The following is a 21,894-nucleotide window of genomic DNA, read 5'->3' as shown; positions in this document are numbered from 1 at the left end:
GTCGCCTCATACAAGTCAAGTCTGATTAACTGGATTTTAGTTTAAGCTTAAAGGTTGTATGAGCGATTCTGGGCCGAAACATAAATGATCACATTCATCTGTTTTTACCTCACGATCCGTTAGCTGCCCACCCCATAAGCAGGCCGTCAAAAAAACGCGTCTCTCTAGGCAGCCTAGGCTCCAAGATCGCACACAAAAACAAATGGTACTACCAACACCTCAAAAGCAAAATAAACAGTGTTCCAACCAATCACGTTCATGAAAAATGCGCATCCATGATCATTTTCAAAACACGGGAGGGAGGGGCTAGCTGGCTCTGTTTGTTTTGGATCTGGCAACGGAAGTGAGGGCAACCAGAATCGCTGATACAACCTTTAAATTTCAGTTTCCAATTTTAGCCAGGTTCTATTCACAACTGTAGCTCTTGATTTCAGCTTGTGATTAGGCTTAAGGTTAAAATAATTGTTCTACTTTTCCTGTAAGGTGTTTAAACTGAGTTGATTGTGTGTATTTGTGTCTGTACACACGTTCTATATACTTAAGTGCCCAAACAGTCTTTGTTAGGTTCTAGATTCAGCTTTAAAAATGCATTATTTTAGCTTCATCTCACCATACAGCAGAATGGTGAACAGTTTGCAAAGTACTCTAAATCAGCACATGCTTTTAAAATCAGTGCCTCTTTGTGGATTATAATGGTGCCGAAATAAAAAGTACTCCTGGAGCATGGAAAGCATACAGACTTCAACTTCACAGTGTACCTTACTTAATAATAGGCAACATATGCATTCAATTGGCCGAATTTTAAATACAGACTCGCTTGCTTTCCCCCGAATCACAACGGCGCATACTACAGCAAAACGTCATCACCTCTCGCGCTGTAGCCGCTGCTGAAACACCAGACACAAACTATTATGACACAGCAGTAATAAAGTTATTATGATCCGACTCACCACATGGCTGAGAGGTCCAGAGAGCAAGACGGGAGGATTTCACGGTCGTCGCGTCCACAGGTACGGATTAGTGTGACGCGTCCGACGTTGTGCTGGACTTCCTGATTCCACGACAAGTCGCACTGGACTAACGGAAGCATTTCCGGTGATACTTTTCAAAATAATACCCTAGAGGCCTCCTCCTCCTCCTGCTGCTGCTGATGCTGCTGCTGCTGCTTCTGCTTCTTCCTCTTCTTCTTGTGCAATTCCGGCAGTTTAAACGCTATTTAGCGTATTACTGCCCTCCACAGGTCCGATGATGAACTATATTTTCACATATAATCCTGTATTGCGCAGGAATTGCAAAATTGCCTTAGAGATCAACTCATGGTTCTCACGATGTCCAAGCAAAGAAAAAACAGAAAAAGCCTGAACTCTGTCGTATCCGTTGTATTCTTGCTGATAAACAGATGAGGCGTGTTCAATAAACGTGTTCTTTATTAACGTAGTTGCTGCGGCATGTCCAAACTCATACTAAACACTAGGCTCGTTCGGGATGGTCTTGGCTTGGCTTGACTTGACTTGACTTATCACGCCGACGAGAGCTGCAGGTGTCTGAGGGGGCGGGCTCTAAAAGAGACGGCAGCCAAACGCCGTCAAGTCGGACAACAAAATCAACGTGACTATAGTGCTCAAGCGATAGAACACAGCAGCAAACCAAAGAGGATATGTTTTATATATATATATATATATATATATATATATATATATATATATATATATATATATATATATTACACACACACACACATACATATATACATAAATACATACATACACACACACACACACACACACACACACACAAGCAAGGCAACATGTGGAATATGGAGGACTAAATGTGACACAATTAAATAAATAAATACACCATTAAATAATTACTTAAATGTGTCATTAATTAATTAAAATTGGAATTAAATACATAAATGTGTAATTAAATGTGTCATTAATTCATTCAAATACCGATTAATTTAATGTAAAATACATATATAATTATTTCACTATTTACATTTACATTTCATGGTCCTGCCTTGCAGTGCTTCTTGAATTGTCAAACTGTCAAACTCACTCATCAAACTCAGTGGGTGGGGCTAACGCAAATCTAGTCTGATCCATTGCTTTTGTCTGAAGTAGAGTACCTGGATAGAAACGATGGAGGATCTCCATGAACTTTCCAGGGAGTTGGTGAGAGACATTTTAAACTTAGCAGAGGATGTAGAAGCAGGACCTGCTGACCCAGAGCATGTAAAGCAGAGGAACTTATTGAAGTTCTTGGAGTAATTTCCGCACTTTCCGACGAAGATATCGACCACAGAGTGATTGCAAATCTCGAAGAAGTAGTCCACCGCTTCTCTGGTACCAGGGCGCATCAGGCCCAACACACACAGGGACCGGGGCGTTTGGTGTTTGACATACCGAGTGCAGTTCTGGAGCATCAAGTTCTTTGTGGAGTACCCGCTGGTCAAATTGCAGAGATGTTAGGAGTGTCAAAGAGGACCATCAGGAGGCGCATGCAACAATACGGTTTGAGGTATTTACACTAAATTCATGAGTTTTCCGTTTATGAATTGCCGTTCTCATACACTTATATATATATTACGTTTAAGGTAACATTACTTGATGTTTTTTTTTTTTTGTGCAGAAAGACAGATCTCTATTCAGCTGTGAATGATGAGGAGTTAGACCGTATTGTAAGTGAAATTCACAGAAGACATCCAAACACAGGCTACAAGCTAATGCGTGGTCATCTGAATGCAAGAGGTGTGCGTGTTCCAAGTGAGTATAATAATATGGGCATTATTTAAATGTATTTTTAATGCAGAGCTCTGCCCCATTGAAAGGTGAAGGAAGCCCGCTTGTGGAAAGACGTCGCCTCTGAGATGTAGAACGTGTATTATAAAAGAGAAACACACATTTCAGGACCGCCATCAGAACAGCCATGTCTTGTGATTTGTAGCCTCCTATTTAATAGAGTAGGAACAATATCTGACAGTAATATTCTCAGCTGTCCGGATGTGCCCCCACCCCTACCCCTGCTGTAAAGGGTATATAATATAATCATAGAAAAGGATATAATCATAGGAGGCTAAAAATCGCAGGTCATGTCTGTTCCAGCATGTGGGATCTTTTATATATTAATAGGGACAATATCTGACAGTACAGTACATTTTTGACACACATTATGTATTTGATTATGACACCACTATTTCCTCAAAATAAGTAGCCAGTGAGTGTGTGGTTATTCATTTTATTTTCCTCCCCTCAGTCTCAAGACTGCAAGAGTCTTTACGCAGAGTCGACGCAGAGGGAGTCTACATGAGGCGTCTAAGGCTGCGTGTATTAAGATGACGGCAGTATTCTGTTCCTGGCCCAAACTCTTTGTGGCATATAGATGGCCACCATAAGCTCATCAGGTCAGTGATACTAGCAGATAAACAGTGCATCTCTTAGATGTTTCATTAGAATTGTTTTACAATAAAGTTGTTATTTTTCATGTGTTCACAACAGGTGGAGATTTGTTGTCCATGGTGGGGTGGATGGATTCAGTCGTTTAGTGGTCTACCTGACTGTGGCTGGCAATAATAGAGCTCATACGGTCTTACAGAGCTTTATCGCTGCTGTTGAGCAGTATGGGCTGCCAACAAGGGTACGGTCTGATAAAGGGGGGGAGAATGCAGATGTAGCAGAATTCATGATCAGAAGCAGAGGTACCGACAGGAATTCACACATCACAGGCAGAAGTGTCCACAATCAGCGGTAAATAAATGTTTGGCAACTAGGCTCACACAACTAACGTACCAGTTGAATGTTCTTTAGCATATGTCACAAATTAATAATTTGTCAATTTTATCCTAAAAACAGAATAGAGAGGATGTGGAGAGATGTTTATGAACATGCCCTGGACCTCTTCTATCAGATCTTCACTTCATTGGAAGATCAGGGAACACTGAATCCAGACAACGAAGTCCATCTTTTCGCCCTGCATCGGATCTTCCTTCCACTGATTCAGCAAAGCCTCGACTCTTTCCGAGATGCTTGGAACTTTCATGGTCTTAGAACTGAAAGGAATCAGTCACCACAGCAACTCTGGAGAAGATACAGAGAGCAAGGCCCTGAGGAGGATTTCCCCAAAGGAATTATGGAAGAAAATATTGTACTAAATGTGGTACTTATAATGAAACATAGGTTATAGTCTCTTCAAAGTCTCCCGAGCTTTCAAAGATCAACCTCATGTGCATACTATGCACAACTGTATTATTTTACAAAACTGAATTGAATAGGCAACATTTAATTTCTCACCGACTTGGTGACTAAAAATAACAATCTTGTGTAATGACATGTCAAACTAGTTTTAAGTACAAGATTGATCATGCTTGTTCTCCATTCAGGTTCCTGAAGAGTATGGGATCGACTGGAACGGACCTCATAGTCTTCATGGAGGCACTTTGTCAGTGCCCGAGGTTCAGCTGGCCCGTGAGCTCTCAGATGAAGAGGTTGCCATTTTGCCAGCTCCAGGAGTTTCTGTAACTGATGCACTTAGATTATACGTAGAGACTGTGGAAGTTTTATCAGGAATCATAGCAGACTGATGTCCAACCCATGCTTTTATTTGGCGTGTTAGAACAAGCAAGGATAAACTGAAAAAGTTTGCCTTCCTTAGAAAAAAAGGGAAAAAAATAAGTTTTACTTTGAAGCTCTACCATAATGACCGTCTGTCATGTACAGCTCCACTACTTTCTGAACTTCAACACTCTCCTTTACTTCCTGTCTCATTATTGTCCACAGAATGAATAACATGAATGCTGTACTATTAGCACTGAAGGTGCAGAACTGTTTGGTTTCAGTAAATGGAAAAATATGTACAATAAAACAATGGTCAACTACTGCAGTGTTAATGTTTTCAAAGAACTGAACTTGTGTCAACTCATCTGAACAGTGTATGCAAAGACATCTGTCTTAAAAAAAACTTAAACAAGTCCAAATCCAGTACTTCTTATGGCAGAGACAAGTGCTTTCTCAAAGTCCATGTAGGTCTTGAAATGAGCTGGCAGCTTTAGTGTTTCGAAGCATGTGGAGGACGTAGGAAGGGTTCCCCCAGAAATCTCCACTCTCAGTTCAGGAGGAAGCATCTCCCAGCCAACCCAGAATGTCAGCAGCTGGGCCAGGGTACCTGATGAAGCTAAAAGTCATAAAATGGATTCAAGACATTTAGTTCAACTTTAATTGATCATATCTATCCATGACACATAGAAGCATTTGTTAAGAGAGCAATACATAAACCAAATAAGGTGTTTATACCTGTTTCAATGAACATCCTTAGAAAGCCAGTGGTGCAGCATATGGTGTCTAAATCAAAGTCTTCATCACTGTCCTCAACTGGCCATGTGATTTTTTCCAGGAGCATCTTAAAGAACACAAAAAATGTAATTATTTTAAAAAGAGAACTTATTTTGATGAAGGAATATGCAGATCACATTCTTGGTAAATGGAAAAATAACCAGCTCAGTCATTGAAAATACATGTAAATTCATCAAGTTAAGTCACAAATATAACTAAATTACTGACTTACCTGGGATGTGAACTGCATTTCAGCCATTTTGGGGAAAAGAAGTGGGACAACATCTGGCCTAGATGTCAGCAGGGGCCATACCATCACATCTTTCAGTCCCTTTCTCAACTGTTTAATTTGGCGCATGGTCCTCCCAACGACCTAAGAGACAGACCCGACCCATATTACAGCCAAATCCTCAACCCAAATTTGACAAAAGTTTGCACAGTAGGGAAAAGTGCTTTATAAAATCCATTAAAACTCTAGTACTTAAACTTAAACTCTAGTGTTAACATAACAAGCCAGGGTTCATAACACTTTCTATAATTTCAACAACTACAGCAATGAGTTCTGTCACTTAACCAGCAGGAACTCACTGCATGGAGTAGAAGTTTGTTATGTAGCCATCTCCGATTTGTTTTGGTGACTGCCGGAAGATCCCAAGACATGGAAAGATCTGAAACTGTGTCCTTCTGTTGCAAACAATAATTTTTGCAAGGCAAAGTTTCTTTTATGTTACATACCAGTTTTATGATGCTCCTGATGTGCAGATCAGGACAGTCTTCTGTAACAACAGTTGCCATTTCAGGGTCCCCATTGAACAGTACATGAATTACAGCAGGACTTAATCCTGTGACATGGGGACCGTCATGCAGAAATGTGTGGGCCAACATCCTTCCTGCAACCCGGAAGAGGTTGCTTTCAATAAGTGCCTCTGATGCTGCTGGAACAAGATGGTCAGGTTCACCCTCAAATAGCAGTGTTCGGCCCATTCCTCCTGTAATGTACCAAGAGAGCAGGGGATAAAGTCACAACAATTAACCTCTTAAATAAATTTAAAAAATGACATCATATTAACCTTCAAAATAGTAAGAGATTTACCAAGATCTAGACTGAATCCAAACTGGAGTTTGGATATGATTGTTGTCATAAAGTACCGCATCACTCCCTCTCCGATAGCAACATCACCTGAAATAAAATACTGATAATAACACAGTGGAAAAACAGTGGCAGACTAATAAAGGTAACTGGATTAGGTAACATTTAACAAGCAAGGGAAAAAATAGTCAATATTGTATTGGCTGTAATTCTAGAATAGCATCCTTAATATTGATTCTTCCAGATAACAGGAGAATATTGTGCACAATATACACACATATATATAACACATATTTTCATTAGTTTTTTGGATTCCATTCTCCCATTTAACAATGCCATAAAAGATACTCGAGTGGTATAAACTGTACTGATACATTTATATTACAAACTTTATATTACTTACCAAAAAGAGTACAATGAACTGGACATGCCCATTCTTGCTGCTGTTTATAGAATAAGAGAAGTTCCCGTTCCCTCTCCTCTTCAGAGTCCCTTACATCCATCTTCATTCTAAGGCTACGTTCACACCGCAGTTACAAGTGACCTGAATCTGATTTTTTCGCTCATATGTGACCCATATCTGATTTGCTTTTGACAATGTGAACAGCACAAGTCGCATTGAATCTGACATTTTCTAATCAGATTCAGGCCACATTTAAATGTGGCACTGAATCGGATACGTATCAGATTTTTTTGAATGCGACCGCAGTCTGAACAGCCAGGTCGCATTTAATGCGACTTTGACGTCATTCTGACCCGCGCTGCACTGTTTTGTAAATTAATGACAAATAAAGTTGATTGAAAAGCGGGCGGGAGCCAAAACAAACATGGAGGACATTAAAATGTGAATTTTCTTTCTCCTCTTCCTCCTTCGTGCAATCACCCGCTCACAAATTTGCCGGCTGCCGCCACACACTGTTTTTAGCATGAAGCCATACAGTCCCACGTTACCGGTTGCCGTTGCCATGTTCGCTTCCGTAAACACCGCTGTGGCGTGATGTCATCAATGATCAACTGCGCATGCGGGTCACTTCAGGAGCGTGAGCTGTTCACACAGCAATCCGTAGACAGGCCGCATTTAAAGAGGTAATGTGAACAGCCAAACAAAAAATCGGATTTGAGCCAGAAATCGGAATTGTGCATTAAGACCTGCGGTGTGAACGTAGCCTAAGTGGTTTCCCAGATGCATGTAGCAGATTCTCTTTGAAAACTTTGGCAGCTTGAGCCGGTTCTTTAATAAGATTCCATTCTATAGAAACAACAACAATAAAGTTATCTATTCCAGAGAGACATGTTGTGAGTTGGCATGTTACCTGCAGATACAGATATCCTCTCACTCTACAGAGAAGGAGGAAAATTCTGTCCATGTCACTGACAAAACGTGAGACCCAACAGCTTCAGAATTTGTCACAAAGCTGAGGTGACCTAAAAACAGCAAAACAGCATTCTGAACAAAAACTAAATATTAGAAAATATAACCCAGTTGCATGTTATTAATTGTCTAACTGTATTATCTTATCTAATTATATCTTGCAGGTGTCTTGCAGTTTTTTTTTCAGTTTCAGTTACACACAATCTTATAGCAACACTATTGTGATGACAAAATGGCACTGTCTGTTTCTTTGCGATCCAACTCCTCGTTGACAATCAATGCTGGTACTACTTCACTCTCAGCTGATGTTCCAGGCCTCGCTGGAACATTGTCACTGACTAGTGCTGTCTCACTATCATTTTCTTCACTTTGGCCTCCCTCTTGTTCTCTTTCTGATTCCTGCATGGGTGTCCTTGAAGTTAACACAATTCAAATTATGGTCATACTCTCTTATTTGTGTGCACAAGATGAAAATGAATATGCTACCCTTGCATTGCTTTAGGAAGTACATACCCATTGCAGCTCAATCTGTGCAACTTCATCTCTGAAAAGGGAACTTCCTTCTGACAAGTGATGCAGGGGATGACTGGACCAGAGGCAGGACGTGAGCTCTCCTAAAAACAACAAATGGCTTTTAATTAATGATTAAAAGTCACCAGTAATCTTTGTTTTGATTGTGTATTAAACTAGGTCTCTGTAAATTTATGTACCCAATCTAAGGGTAGATCCTGTTGAAGTGGACGTATGTAGATTGTAGCCTGTCCAATCATCGTCGATGGATCTTTCAGATAGGCAAGGGTGTATCCAGTGCTGGGACACTGAAGCAATGCAAGATTTCGACTGCGAGTAGATCCTACAAGTTTAAGAAATTCAAAGCCTCCCCCTTGTTGGAGCTTTGGAAACACTTCCATCAGTTTATTTGTTATAACCATGGGGTCATGGTCATTCCCTGGAGAGAAAAAAAATAAAATCATAACTCATATTTACTCACCTAAAACTAAGCAAGTAAGCCTGTGATAACTATTATTCACACTATGAAAATCAATTAAGTTTGAGTCACTATAAAAAGAAATGCTGATTAGAACTGCAAATAACTTCAACAAGCCACAGACAGTTTAGTAAATGTCTAGTTTCGCACTGACCTGAAAATGTCACTTTTTGCTCTCCAAGTCCTGAAGTAAGAAGTTCCGCTTTAAGCGGTACGCTTGGAATTTTATCCGCCCTGTGGTCAGCCAAACAACAGACAGTGTGTGTGTAGCTTCTTCGGCTAACTTGGACTTGTGCTGGTCGTCTCGTCATATTCCTTCTGGCTCCAATGTTATATGGCGCAAAAAGCCTTGCTACCTCCGCTGCAACACAGAAAAACGTCACAGCTCAATGGTCACCAGTCAGCTAAAACAACCTCAACTTCTATCTTGGGATGCTCAAGCCAGCTAACACTATTTAGCCGATTAGCGAACTAGTTTTATGCTCCCATTAACAATGAACGTATTAAGCACGAAGCATCATGAGCCTACCGCATACAAATACATTTTTGAGTCGATCTAATTTAACCCACACCTGTGTCCCGAGTCATTAATTAGTAGCACACCAGGCTGACATGAAATTACTTAGCTTACCTTGGACAGGTGTACGTGATGGAGCGGCAGGTATCTGCTGTGACTGAGCCGCTGGAGCCGCCGGAGCCGCCGGAGTTCTGTTCAGAGCTTCCTCAATCAAATTCGCTGCTTCTCTCAGCAGCTCCGGGCAAGTTTTAGACATTTTGTCCTGCACCTCGCACGCTGCCTCAACATTGGGGCTAGCAGGACAAGTCTTCTCCTTGATTTTTAGCCGTTGTAATTAAAGTTTTGTTTAACAGAGTATCTAACCAACGTAGAGGTGAATAGCGCCACCCAGTGTATTGGAATGTGTTCACTAGCTCTGCATCAATCCATTATCTGGAATTGATTTGTCTTGGCTTGATGCGCAGGGTAACCAATCAGGCGTTAGGTTCCGCCTACCAACTTTTGATGGGTGAGTTTGACAGTTTGACAATTCAAGAAGCACTGCAAGGCAGGACCATGAAATGTAAATGTAAATAGTGAAATAATTATATATGTATTTTAGATTAAATGAATCGGTATTTGAATGAATTAATGACACATTTAATTACACATTTATGTATTTAATTCCAATTTTAATTCATTAATGACACATTTAAGTAATTATTTAATGGTGTATTTATTTATTTAATTGTGTCACATTTAGTCCTCCATAGTGGAAGGCATTATTTTTTCCCAGTATATTTGTATTATCATTCTATGTTTGTATTAACCAGACCTCACATATAATAGGCCTACTCACAACACAATGCACGGAACTTTAGATCAAGCCATGAGATCAATGCGACCAAAATAAAAAGTATCATTTCACCACAAGGTGGCCGCCGAGTGCGGACCTGAACACACGTCATTGAACTTTTAACCAATGAGAACCATTCCACTATAGCGGAGGTGTGGACAAGCCGGTTGCAGCCACCGTTCACCGCGCTGCCAAGCGCCGCAAGAAGCGGCTCTTAAAAACTTGTTCTCGCGATGTTTTGGGTCACGTGATATGGTCGCGACCCTGTGACGTCTTTGCAGTCGGCTGCTAAGTCGGACACAAATTCTAGCCATCATGCATCGCTTTCAACCCACAATACATCACGTTAGGTGGCGCGCTGCAGGCGGCTACATCAAGTCGAACGAGCCTACTGACTGATTCTACAGGTGTAGTGCGCATGCGCATCCTACTAAGGATTATGGGAACTGGAGTTCTTATGTTATTAACACATAACACCACAAACTCCAGGTCCTAACAGTCTATCAAATAATGTATGTCTTTCTGATCTATATTTTCGACACTCCAGAAGAACATGTTTTGTTGTCTCAGGACTCCCACACTCACATAGACCAGACACATGAGGCCCGACAATTCGGCTCGGTTTGATTGCCTATTTACGGGCAGTATTTCGGGCGGCGCATCTTAGAGTTTTGAGTCCGACAGAGAGTCCGCATGGATTCGTGTGGCCGTGTGCTGCCCGGTGTTTGTGTGAGGTCCAAGCGCTTTTCAGACAGCCTTGGGGGCATAAGGGCCGACAATTCGATGGTGTTCAGGTGTGTATTTACCGGAGGGATTCCCCGCAACGCCTCCGAGGGTTTACGGTTCTCCGGACGGAGCACAGGTTCGGGTTCGTGCTGCGTAATTGTGGGTTCGCGGGGCCGTGTGCTGCCCGGTGTTTGAGTGACCTCCGAGGGCTTTTCAGACAGCCTTGGGGGCTTAAGGGCCGACAAATCGGCGGTGTTCAGGTGTGTATTTACCGGCTGGATTCCGTGCAGCGCGTCTTAGAGTTTTGAGTCCGACGGAGAGTCCACACGTGTGGATCCGTGGAGCCGCCCGCTGGCCGCTGTTGGTACGCGCTCCAAGGGCTTTTCACCCAGCTCTGAGGGCACGAGGGCCGACAATTCGGCGTGGGTCAGGTTTCTATTTAACGGCGGGATCCCCTGTAATGCGTCCGAGGGTTTACGGTTCTACGGACGGAGCGGAACTGCGGGTTTGCGGTGCGTAATTGTGGGTTTGCGGGGCCGTGTGCTGCCCCGTGTTTGTGTGAGGTACAAGCGCTTTTCAGACAGCCTTGGGGGCATAAGGGCCGACTAAAGGCTACTGTGTCCCGCCGGGCTTCTGTCACGCGCTTCTCTGTTGCAGTGTTGTGGTTACTTCACAACTAACTAGAGCAAAGTAAAATTCCGCTGCTGCTGAGAAACTAGTCCCTCAAAAATGGATGATTCATGCGATGCAAGGTTAGTTTTGTTTCAAATATTATTCTGATGAGAAGCAACGCACACTGTGGGTTGTGGAGGTGCTGGCGATGAACAAAACTGAAGACAGAAACAGAGGAACGCCGCACAATCGGGCGGCCGGGTGGGTTCTGCAGACTTTTGTGAACCTTTGGTAAAGTGTAGAAAGTGGGAGTAATAGGATGTTCAATTTTTAAAAAGTCAAGTTCTTTTTTAGTTATCTCACCCACTTGAAAAAAATGATCCAGAGTATCATAGATAGATTGTTTGAATGGTTAAGTAGGATCACTGGAAAGTCTCTTATAGAATGTCTGAAAGTTGTCTTGAACTCTCATCAATATAATTAGATCTATTCAGAATAACTGTAGCTCCTCCTTTTATCAGCTGGTTTTATTATAATAGATTTGTCAGTTTGTAAATCTTTTAAAGCAACCATTTCATTTTCTGTAAGGTTGCTATAGGTGTTCCAGTGTTGGTTATTTTTAAGTAAAGAGGATACATCCTGAGACACCAATCTACAATATGTTTCAATCGAAGGACTGCGATTAATAGGAAGGCTGAAAAAAAGTTTACCCCGAAATGGTGTCTGTTTCTACATACACTATTTAAACACACTCTCACCCAACGGTCTTAACATTGATTATGATCTGAAGTGCTTTCTGTGATTTGTTGTTTACTTTACATCCAAAAAAGTAGATTAAAATGTAGATCAGATTCAGGTTTCGCTAATGATACCTCTATAGGCTGATGTGCAACTGATCTGTTCTCATTTTTGGTAATATGTATTGCCTAATGTGTTTTTTCCTGAACACTTCATAGATGTGTTTCAGTATGTCCCAGCATATATTCTTCTAAATGGAATGTATTTCTCCTTATTTCTCTTTATTCTATATTGTTTCCTTAATCATGTTATTTTACTAACAAAAAATGTCTCTTCAGTATGTTTTATATTTTTCCTTTGGGATTTAGGATTTGATATATTTTCTTTCCTGTATTTAGAGTGCTTCTCTTGTGTAAGACTTGCATGTGATTAGTGGCAGATTCACAGCAGGTGAGCCTGCTCACAGGCTTCATTAGCCACTCCCTCTGCCACTGCACACACTAGACTTGACAAAGGCCGAATGGGCCGAAACGTTGTCTAAATAAACTCTCTGCAACTAGAGCTGAGTGTGCGGCGTTCCTCTGTTTCTGTCTTCAAATATTATTCTATCAAAACAGATATGTACATCGACAGTCTAGTGTTTTAAGTGATTTGCCTCGGGTGCACTGTGGAGTGTGTCGTGTTTTCCCATAAAGAATCCCAACAGACGAGACTTTCAGGTTACCTACTTTTATTTAGCAGGCCTTACAACATGGAACTCTTCCTGGCATCTCCCTTAAGCTACTGCTCTTCCGATAACTTCCTGTTACGTCTCTAACCTGTCCTTCAAAGTAAAAGCACAAGTATAACACATTCGATTCCACCACATCTCCCCTTTTAACAAACATTGGGACTGAGACAAATTATATCTATATCTACCTATAATAAACTCTCACAAACTAAGCCTTCATGAAATGAACACTATGCATTCTTCAGAACAAAACATTTCCCCATTTTACCCACTTGTCCAACATCCCTTTTCCTTACAAATCCAGTCTCAAAGGTTTTACCACCACTCTGCCAAACCTAGTTCTGGTAGGGACAGGCGTTAATGTCTTTTGAGTCTGATTTGGGGCCTCAAGGTGACTTGGTGTGTTTGAGACCGGCTCAACTGGCTGAGTGCAGGGTGTCTGACTCTGAGGAACAGTCTCTGACATGGGAACAAGATGATGCCTGTTGCGCCTAACAGTGCCTGTGGGACTGTCCACTACATATGAGCGGGGTGTGGAGTGGGTTGAAACCACTGTGCCTTGGTATCAGTAATCCACACAGGCTGTGCTGGTGTGAGCTGACGTAGATTGAGCAGGACTGTAGCCGTTAGACAATGGAGTAGCTCTATATGCTAACAGAGCAAGATATGGATCTTGAGCTTTCTTTAGTAGTCTTTTCACGGTCTGAACATGTCGTTCTGCTTCACCGTTGCTTTGAGCAAATCTTGGGCTGCTTGTAACATGTTTGAAGGCATAGGCTGATGAAAAGTCAGTGAACTGTTGGCTGGAAAACTGTGGGCCATTGTCACTGAAAAACAGTTCTGGGATGCCATGTCTGGAAAAAATAGACTTCAGGTGCACAATCACATCCTCTGAGCAGTTGTCGTTAGTTTGGAAATCTCTACAAATCTTGAGTAATAATCTACTACAAGCAGGTAATTGCAATTGTTTAGGGTGAACAAGTCTGTGCCCACCTTTTGCCACAGCCTCTCTGGGAGCTCACTCGGCAACATCGGCTCCACAGGATTGGTGCGTTCTCTGATGCAGGTGTTGCAGTTTGCCACGAGCTCATTCAGTTGGCTGCTCAGGCCACCACACTGTTTCTTTAGCCCGTTCTCTGCATCTTGTTGTTGGGGTTGTAGCAGGAGCAGATTTGGTTATCAACAGTTAATTATTAATATCAATATGATTATCGGTATTAATAATTATATTTAATATATTATCATGATATAATCATGAATAAACGGGGCACCACCCTGGGATCAGGGAAAAGATAACCTAAAACTGTATTCAGTCTCAATATAAAGGTTTTATACTCGCATGCCAATCATCGTGATCATTGGCATGGAAGCACAAAAACAATCTAACAATTAAGAAGGGCGTGAAATTCAAGCACTAGCCTTCACAACCTGCTGTAATCCAGTGACATATACACAACAAGCACAAGAGATCGCTAGTTATAATATAATAAGATTTATTAAAATCAGTAATAATGATCACAACCAATAACACTGCAATTAACAAAGCCTTATTACCTAACTACCTAACACACAAAACTAAGCTAAACAGAAGGAGAGACATGTGGAGTGTGTGTGCGTATGTGTGTGCGTGCGTGTGCATGTGCGTGTGCGTGTGTGTGCGTGTATGTCGAGAGAGAGCGAGAGAGAGAGAGAGAGGGATGGCTATGTGCGGCCACCAGATGGAGCTATTCCTCACAGCGTTCAGGGGCGGAGCCACTGACGTCCGATGGAGTAGCGAGAGAGGGAGAGAGAGAGAGAGCGAGAGCTGGCCGGATGCAGCCACCAGATGTGGCTATGTCCCTAGCGTCCGCCGGGAACAGCTGGCTTAGGACAGACACGTGTGTGCGGCGTATATGTGTGTGTGTGTGTTAGCGGGACACAAACAAAGAGAGAGAGAATGCGCGAGCGATATTCTGAGGCTCAGAAGGCGTGCCGCTATCACAGGGGCGCCCGTGAATGAACTGGCGTTTATTCCGCGAGACCGGTCTTTTAACTGATAGTAGAGGCTTTCTGAGCTCGCAAATATGGCGGAGGTTAGTCGAAAACACTGTTACAGAAATCAACCCAGCGGTGTTGGTACACGATCAGCATTCAAATACAGCAGCACATGAACAAACGGACTCGGCGGTCCGCGTTCCTTGACGCAGGCAACGGACGGCAGTTCGTGGGCGCTCGTTCAGCGCCGGATCCAATTGGTTGAAGAAAACCGTTAGTAATTCTTCCTTCTGCAGGGAACGATGAACAATCGCGGGGCTCGGCGATTTAGTCAGCTGATTTCAGACAAAGACGGGTCGAGTTATCCGTTCTGCTGGCAGCTGGGACGAAGAAAGTTTTTCTTCTTACTGCGGGGAACGGGAGAGTCGCGCTGTCGCGGCGGTCTCCTCGGGATCCAAAATGATAAACAAAAGAAAAATAAAACGAGTAGAGGAAAAGAGGGGTAAAACAGTCAGTTGCTCGTCCAGCGAGTTTGGGGAAAAGACTGCGGCCTAGGACAAAGGAAAACGCTGCAGACGTAATGTTCACCTCCTGTTGTAACGCGAGTTACAGTGGAAAGAGGAAGTTCTTCCGGCGGCGCCGGTTTATATAGCTTAGGCCGCTCCAGGGGACCCCCCGGGGTTCCCTGAAGATTGTCAGCCAATAGGGCACCAGTTGTGTGACGTCGCACCTCGAACCCAGGTGCGAGGTGACCCTAAAATGGTGGTTGTAGTTTTTATCTCCTTTGTTCCTTTGTCCTGGCCGCATGTGTAGGCTTTTGTAGGCCACATTGTGTAGTCCTAACGGTTAGGTCCCCAACAGTCCCCCTTTTGGTCTGAAGGTTGAGGTGTGGGACGCAACCTTCGGAGCAAACAATCTAACAATTAAGAAGGGCGTGAAATTCAAGCACTAGCCTTCACAACCTGCTGTAATCCAGTGACATATACACAACAAGCACAAGAGACCGCTAGTTATAATATAATAAGATTTATTAAAATCAGTAATAATGATCACAACCAATAACACTGCAATTAACAAAGCCTTATTACCTAACTTCAACCTTCGGAGCAACATAAGGGCTGAACCGTCCATGTATTCCTTGAAACACGTGGGAGTCCAAACAGTCTGTATATTCCATGGAAAAGAGGTTAGACAGTTCATTCAGGTTAAAGTCCATAACTTTGCTGGAGGCATTGTCTGGACAGAGATTGATGCAAAGTCTGGGCAGAGATTGAGGCAAAGTCTGGGCAGAGATTGAGGCAAAGTCTGGGCAGAGACTTCTAACTATCTAACCTATATTAAACATCACTAAGGCACAATTTATACAAACATCAGCATTATCATTTCATTCTGGAAATTTCAAACAGGACCCATTCCTATTATGAAAAACAGAACGAAGACGGAAGGAAAGCGAGGAAAAGGAAAAGGGGTTAGTGGTCGCTAGGCTTACTCCGGGAGGAGGTTGGAGTTAGCCTGTGGGATGTGTGTGGTATCTCTCCAAAACCTAACATTTAGTATGGCTTTAGCATGAACCCACTTGTGTGTGGCTAGGTGCCTTGGTTGTGAGACCCTGATGCGGTAAGCCACTGGTGATAGCTTACCGACGATCTCGAAGGTTCGACTCCTCATGAGGATGTCGTACACATAGATGAGGTTACCGCGTGCAGCCGCGTCACTCATCGCCTTGTGTAGGAAAATGTTGAACTCGGCTGGGAGTTCGAATACCCAAAAGGACAGCGGTTCCAAGTATACTGGCGGTTCCCAAAGGAGAAGGCAAGCTTATATTGGTCTGTTGGATCAACTTTCATTGTCCAGAAACCATTAGCGATGTCTACCGTTGAGAAGAAGCGGGCTCCCTTGACCTTAGCTAGCTCCTGATCCCGGTGAATCATGGGCCAGCGGGAGAGAGGAACCTGTTTGTTCCGTGGCCGGTAGTCGATGGTGAGACGCCATTTCCCAGTGGGTTTCAAGACCGGCCAGATTGGAGAATTATATGTTGAGTTGCATTCCCGGATGATTTGCTTCTCCAGCAATTTATCCAGGATGTCTCGGATAGACTCGTATGCGGCTAACGGGATCCTGTACTGGCGTACGAAGGTTGGTGGCGCATTCGGATCCGTGGGGATGCAGACCGTGTGAAGTTGGGTCTCCCCACAGTCCTGCGAGTCTTGGGAGAAGATCGGCTGGAAGTCGTGGAACAACTTCTGTAGCGCGTCTCTCTGGTCCTCGGTAGTGAGGGCATCTGCTTTGGCAAGCTGTTGGGTTATCTCAGACTCGAAGCCCGAATAAGTTCCTCAGGTGGTTGGTGTGACTCACCTGAGGTTGCTTCTGTTGACCGAGTAGTTGATGCGTAGATGACCAGATCACCCCCTTTTCCCAGTGCTGTGCCACAAATGGCTTCACCGTGAAGGGTTTCACGATGGGCCATGGTGATCACTGCGGTTGGGAATGTGAAAAGGACATCGTCTAAGTTTTGGACCAGGATGTAGGTCGAACGATTGTTCAACTCAAGCAGGGGCGTGCCGCAGACTGTAAGGTTAAGTTCCCAGAAATGGGGTAAGGGCTGGAAGAATGCTTGGGAGCCAGGCATCTTCTGTCCCTTAAGGATGGCAAGCCGGATGGGGACACCAGCGGTCCTGGCAGGGACCATCATTTCAACTTCGCTGGCAACCTGACATGCCTCTGGGATGGTTTGGCCTGATGTCAGGTGTTCAAGTTCAATGGGCAGGGGCTCGCTCTTAGCATTAGCCTGGGACCACAGAATCTGATTGACCGTGTCCAGTTTGGTGCCAAGTCTGACCAGAATATCAGCACCTAAAAGGAATGGTGGATGTAGTTTGGGCGCTACGCTTATTAAATGGTCAACCTGTTTCTTCCCAATACGGATCGAGAGGGCGCACACTCCTACCGCCTTAAGGAGGGTCTGCGGTGATTCTGCAGAAAGGAGGTGGTGGTTGAGAGGAGCGAAAACTGGGAGAGGTTGATGCTGGCACAGATGGCGGTACAGATCTTGACTAACGGCTGTCTTCTCTGACCAAAGCCCCAGGATCGCTTCTGGGACATGGTGTCATTGAGATGCACACCGCCAACCAGATGAGGGCTGTACAATATGGAGCTAGAACAGTCTCATAATTCATAAATGCACACAGAAATTCATAAATGCACAAAAAAGATTTACAAATGTATTTGGGGATTTGTATATACATGTGACTCAAAACACAAATACATTTTCAATGCACACACAAATATGTTTCATTTCATATGTAAGTAAAAAATATTCACATATAAAAAACAAGATTCATAAACATATTTCCAATGCACACACAAATCTAAAAAAAAATCACAAATACATGAATGTTAAAGTATTTGCAATCTTCATCAAATACGCATTTGGGGCTTGTTACATTCATATATGAACTGTTGGACCTGTATTTACAAAGTGCTTTTAATTTGTAAACCTCCCTGCATTTGTGTGTGAAACTTTTGAGACTCCCCTGACGTGACTCTGATCCACAAATGCGTTTTTTCTAAGAGGGGTTGTCTGTAGCCAATCAGATGTCTCCCTCCTTTACAGTCAATCATGTGAGTGTCTCCCCTCCTCCGGACGGCGGAGACGAAAGATGGCCTCTGGCAGTTCAAATGTAAGTAAAAAGTACTCATTTCTTGTGAATCTTTTACATAAGTCATATTCCAGAATTATGAATGACTGTTTAGCATGAATCGTGACGCTAAATCAGGTCTGAAACCTGTTTTCAGTGACAGAAAGTAAATGCATTCAGCTGTATTTTTTGTTTGACACTGAAATATAACAGGCGAAACATCGGAATTAATTTATTCACGGCCACATTAAGTTAAATTATTAACTTAACCGATTATCCATCTGATTATCCGTCCTGCTGCGAGCGAACAACTTCTATCAGTGGTGACTGACTGTATATAAAAGTAAAATATAGACTATAGTCTAATATATAATGAGCTCCTGACGCTCAGCTCAACGGGTGAGGAGAACACCTGTAGGTGGAGACGCTCAGAGATAAAGTCAACAGCAGCGGATCAGCTGATCTCTCCCTCCGTACAAACGCTCCGTTCTGATCCAGCTCCACTGGACTTTCAAAGTAAAGGTGCCGCAAGCTGTAAATTAGTTAAATAGTGAAACAGCAGCGCTTTTATAGCCGGTTTTATGATTAAACTCTGAACATAACCTGGTCGGGACCAGGTTATGAGCTAAGCATAAGTTACCGTGGTGATCTAAAAGAGAGCCACCTTTGTAGTACAGCCTGACTGACTGACTTGTAGTACAGACTCAACATACCTCGCTAACCCACTAAACTGGCTTCGCAGTACACAGGACAGAGGAAAGATGAACGTTAGTGGAGCCGTAAGCTACGGCCGATGACGCCGCTGCGTGAATGACTCCTGACACTTAAACCTAACTTGCTTCTGTAATGCTAACTCTAATGTCAAACTGTATGATGTGTTTGAGGACTAATTTATCTAACTAACCAGCATACGGTAGCACCCGAAATGGTAAACACAGCCGATAAACAACCAAACAAAAAATACAGCTGAATGCATTTACTTTCTGTCACTGAAAACAGGTTTCAGACCTGATTTAGCGTCACGATTCATGCTAAACAGTCATTCATAATTCTGGAATATGACTTATGTAAAAGATTCACAAGAAATGAGTACTTTTTACTTACATTTGAACTGCCAGAGGCCATCTTTCGTCTCCGCCGTCCGGAGGAGGGGAGACACTCATGTGATTGGCTGTAAAAGAGGGAGACATCTGATTGGCTACAGACAACCTCCTCTTAGAAAAAACGCATTTGTGGATCAGAGTCACGTCAGGGGAGTCTCAAAAGTTTCACACACAAATGCAGGGAGGTTTACAAATTAAAAGCACTTTGTAAATACAGGTCCAACAGTTCATATATGAATGTAACAAGCCCCAAATACGTATTTGATGAAGATTGCAAATACTTAAACATTCATGTATTTGTGATTTTTTTTTAGATTTGTGTGTGCATTGGAAATATGTTTATGAATCTTGTTTTTTATATGTGAATATTTTTTACTTACATATGAAATGAAACATATTTGTGTGTGCATTGAAAATGTATTTGTGTTTTGAGTCACATGTATATACAAATCCCCAAATACATTTGTAAATCTTTTTTGTGCATTTATGAATTTCTGTGTGCATTTATGAATTATGAGACTGTTCTAGCTCCATATGTCTCTGTACTATGATTTACTCTAAATCCTGACTGGAAGTCCTCAAGTAGACTGTTATTGTTGAGAAAGTCACACAGCTGATTGGCGACTACTTTCTCAAGGATCTTAGAGAGAAAAGGAAGATTTGATATTGGTCTGTAGTTTGATAAAACCCCTGGATCTAGAGTAGGCTTCTTAAGAAGAGGTTTAATTACAGCTACTTTAAATGACTGTGGCACATAGCCTGTTAATAAAGACACATTGATCATATCTAATTGCGACGCGCTAACTAAGGGTAAGACTTCTAATGACTACTGTAATACACCATTCCTTGTTTACGGACACAAGCCCTCGCCAAGTGACTTACTGGTCACTGCAGGGTCTCTATCCACACGAAAGGGGACTCCAAAGCCGCTTATCTCCAGATTGGACTGTAAGTCATGCTCCTTATGCCAAGTTTCCGTCAAGGCAAGAAGACAAGCACTGCTGTATTCCACCAGGAACTTCACATTTGCCTGAAGCTCATCAACTTTGTTGCGCCTGGACATTTGCGAGGATGACCGTAGGGAGGGGAATCCTCCGGTGTCCCTGTCTCCTGAGCCTCTGGCGCACGCTGCCGCGTCCCCCTCTTTTCCTCACCGTTGGTCTGGGTTCCCGGCTCCGGTTCCTTGCAAGAGGGTCCGGCGGCCGGATGATCTCCACGGGGAAAACTGTAGAGGGATCCCCGGTGTCCACACTTGTAGTAGCAGTAGTAGGAGGAATTCCCGATTGTACTGAAGAGGCTCTCTGTCCACAGAAAGACTGCATAAAAGGTGACATGACAGCGTCCACAGCAAAAAAAGGCCCAACATACTGAGGTAAGTCATCGTGTTGCCTCAGTTTCCAATGCAGATCAGTCACAGATCAGTCACAGAAAGGTTAGTAGGACGATAAAACAGGACACACGGGACAGGTTAAAAACCATGGCTTAAAACTGATAAAAAAACACCATTAAGAGGGTTAAAAACCAGTTAAAAGACCCTAGTTTTGTCGGACACAGACTGCACGCACTGCTGCTCTCACACTGCTGCTGCGTGTCGCCATTACCAGCGCCAACATGTTGCTGATTCCATTGGACCTATGCTGACTTTTGACTTGTTCTCCCCTGGGACCTACACAGCCTCTCCTGTTCTGTTCGTTGGGTTCTAGGTAGAACCCTCCAAAAGTTGGAACCTTTATGGGATTTCTTTTATGAGGGTTTTTAACAGTATAATTAACAAGCATGCTCCACTAAAAAAGTACAGAGTGAAAGGCCGCAACAATGCTTGGTTCACAACAGACTTATCAGATCTCCTGCAAAAACGAAACCTAGCATGGGCAAAAGCCAGTAGATCCAAACAGGACTTTGATCGGCTGGTTTTCAGACAGCTGCGCAATGAATGTACAGTTAAAATTAGAAAGGCCAAAGCTAATTATTTTCTTTCTTAAACATCAAATAATCTGAGCAAACCCATCAAAATTTTGGAAAATTATTAAATCATTATCAGAAAATAATAATAAAGGTGTGGAGCTTCCCCCATGCATTGTAAAAATAAGGGAAAAATAACAGACAAGGCCAAAATGCTCGATTGTTTTAATGAACACTTCATAGCCTCTGGGTTTTTATTTGAGTCATCCTGTCCTAAACATGACTGCTCTTCTACAGAGGAGTCTGTTGGCCAGGATCCTTCAAACCCGACTTTTTCCTTCA

At 42.9% G+C, this 21,894-nt stretch overlaps 1 protein-coding gene and 1 long non-coding RNA gene across 3 annotated transcripts in view; both read right to left on the bottom strand.

The window, feature by feature from the left end:
- The window catches only part of lrrk1 (leucine-rich repeat kinase 1), a 196,799-nt gene extending 195,694 nt beyond the window's left edge, over positions 1-1,105 (bottom strand). Inside the window, exon 1 of the mRNA XM_084005722.1 lies at positions 951-1,105. The gene's annotated coding sequence lies outside the window, so the exon portion shown is untranslated. The remainder of the gene's footprint in view (positions 1-950) is intronic.
- Positions 1,106-5,347: 4,242 nt separating this feature from the next.
- Positions 5,348-6,273, bottom strand: LOC311011340. Of its 2 annotated transcripts, none has more exons than XR_014596882.1 (3): positions 6,063-6,273; positions 5,916-6,011; positions 5,348-5,394 (listed from the first exon to the last, which is right to left on the bottom strand). It is a non-coding gene; the product is annotated as an uncharacterized lncRNA (long non-coding RNA). The 2 variants fall into 2 exon arrangements; XR_014596883.1 differs by lacking the exon at positions 5,348-5,394 and adding an exon at positions 5,566-5,700.
- Between the last annotated feature and the right edge of the window lie 15,621 nt (positions 6,274-21,894).

This window comes from Eutrigla gurnardus, assembly GCF_963514095.1.
Source record: "Eutrigla gurnardus genome assembly, chromosome: 1".
Classification (NCBI taxonomy): Eukaryota; Metazoa; Chordata; class Actinopteri; order Perciformes; family Triglidae; genus Eutrigla; species Eutrigla gurnardus.
Note: the sequence above shows the minus strand (reverse complement) of the source record. Positions and strands in the feature narration are given on the sequence as shown.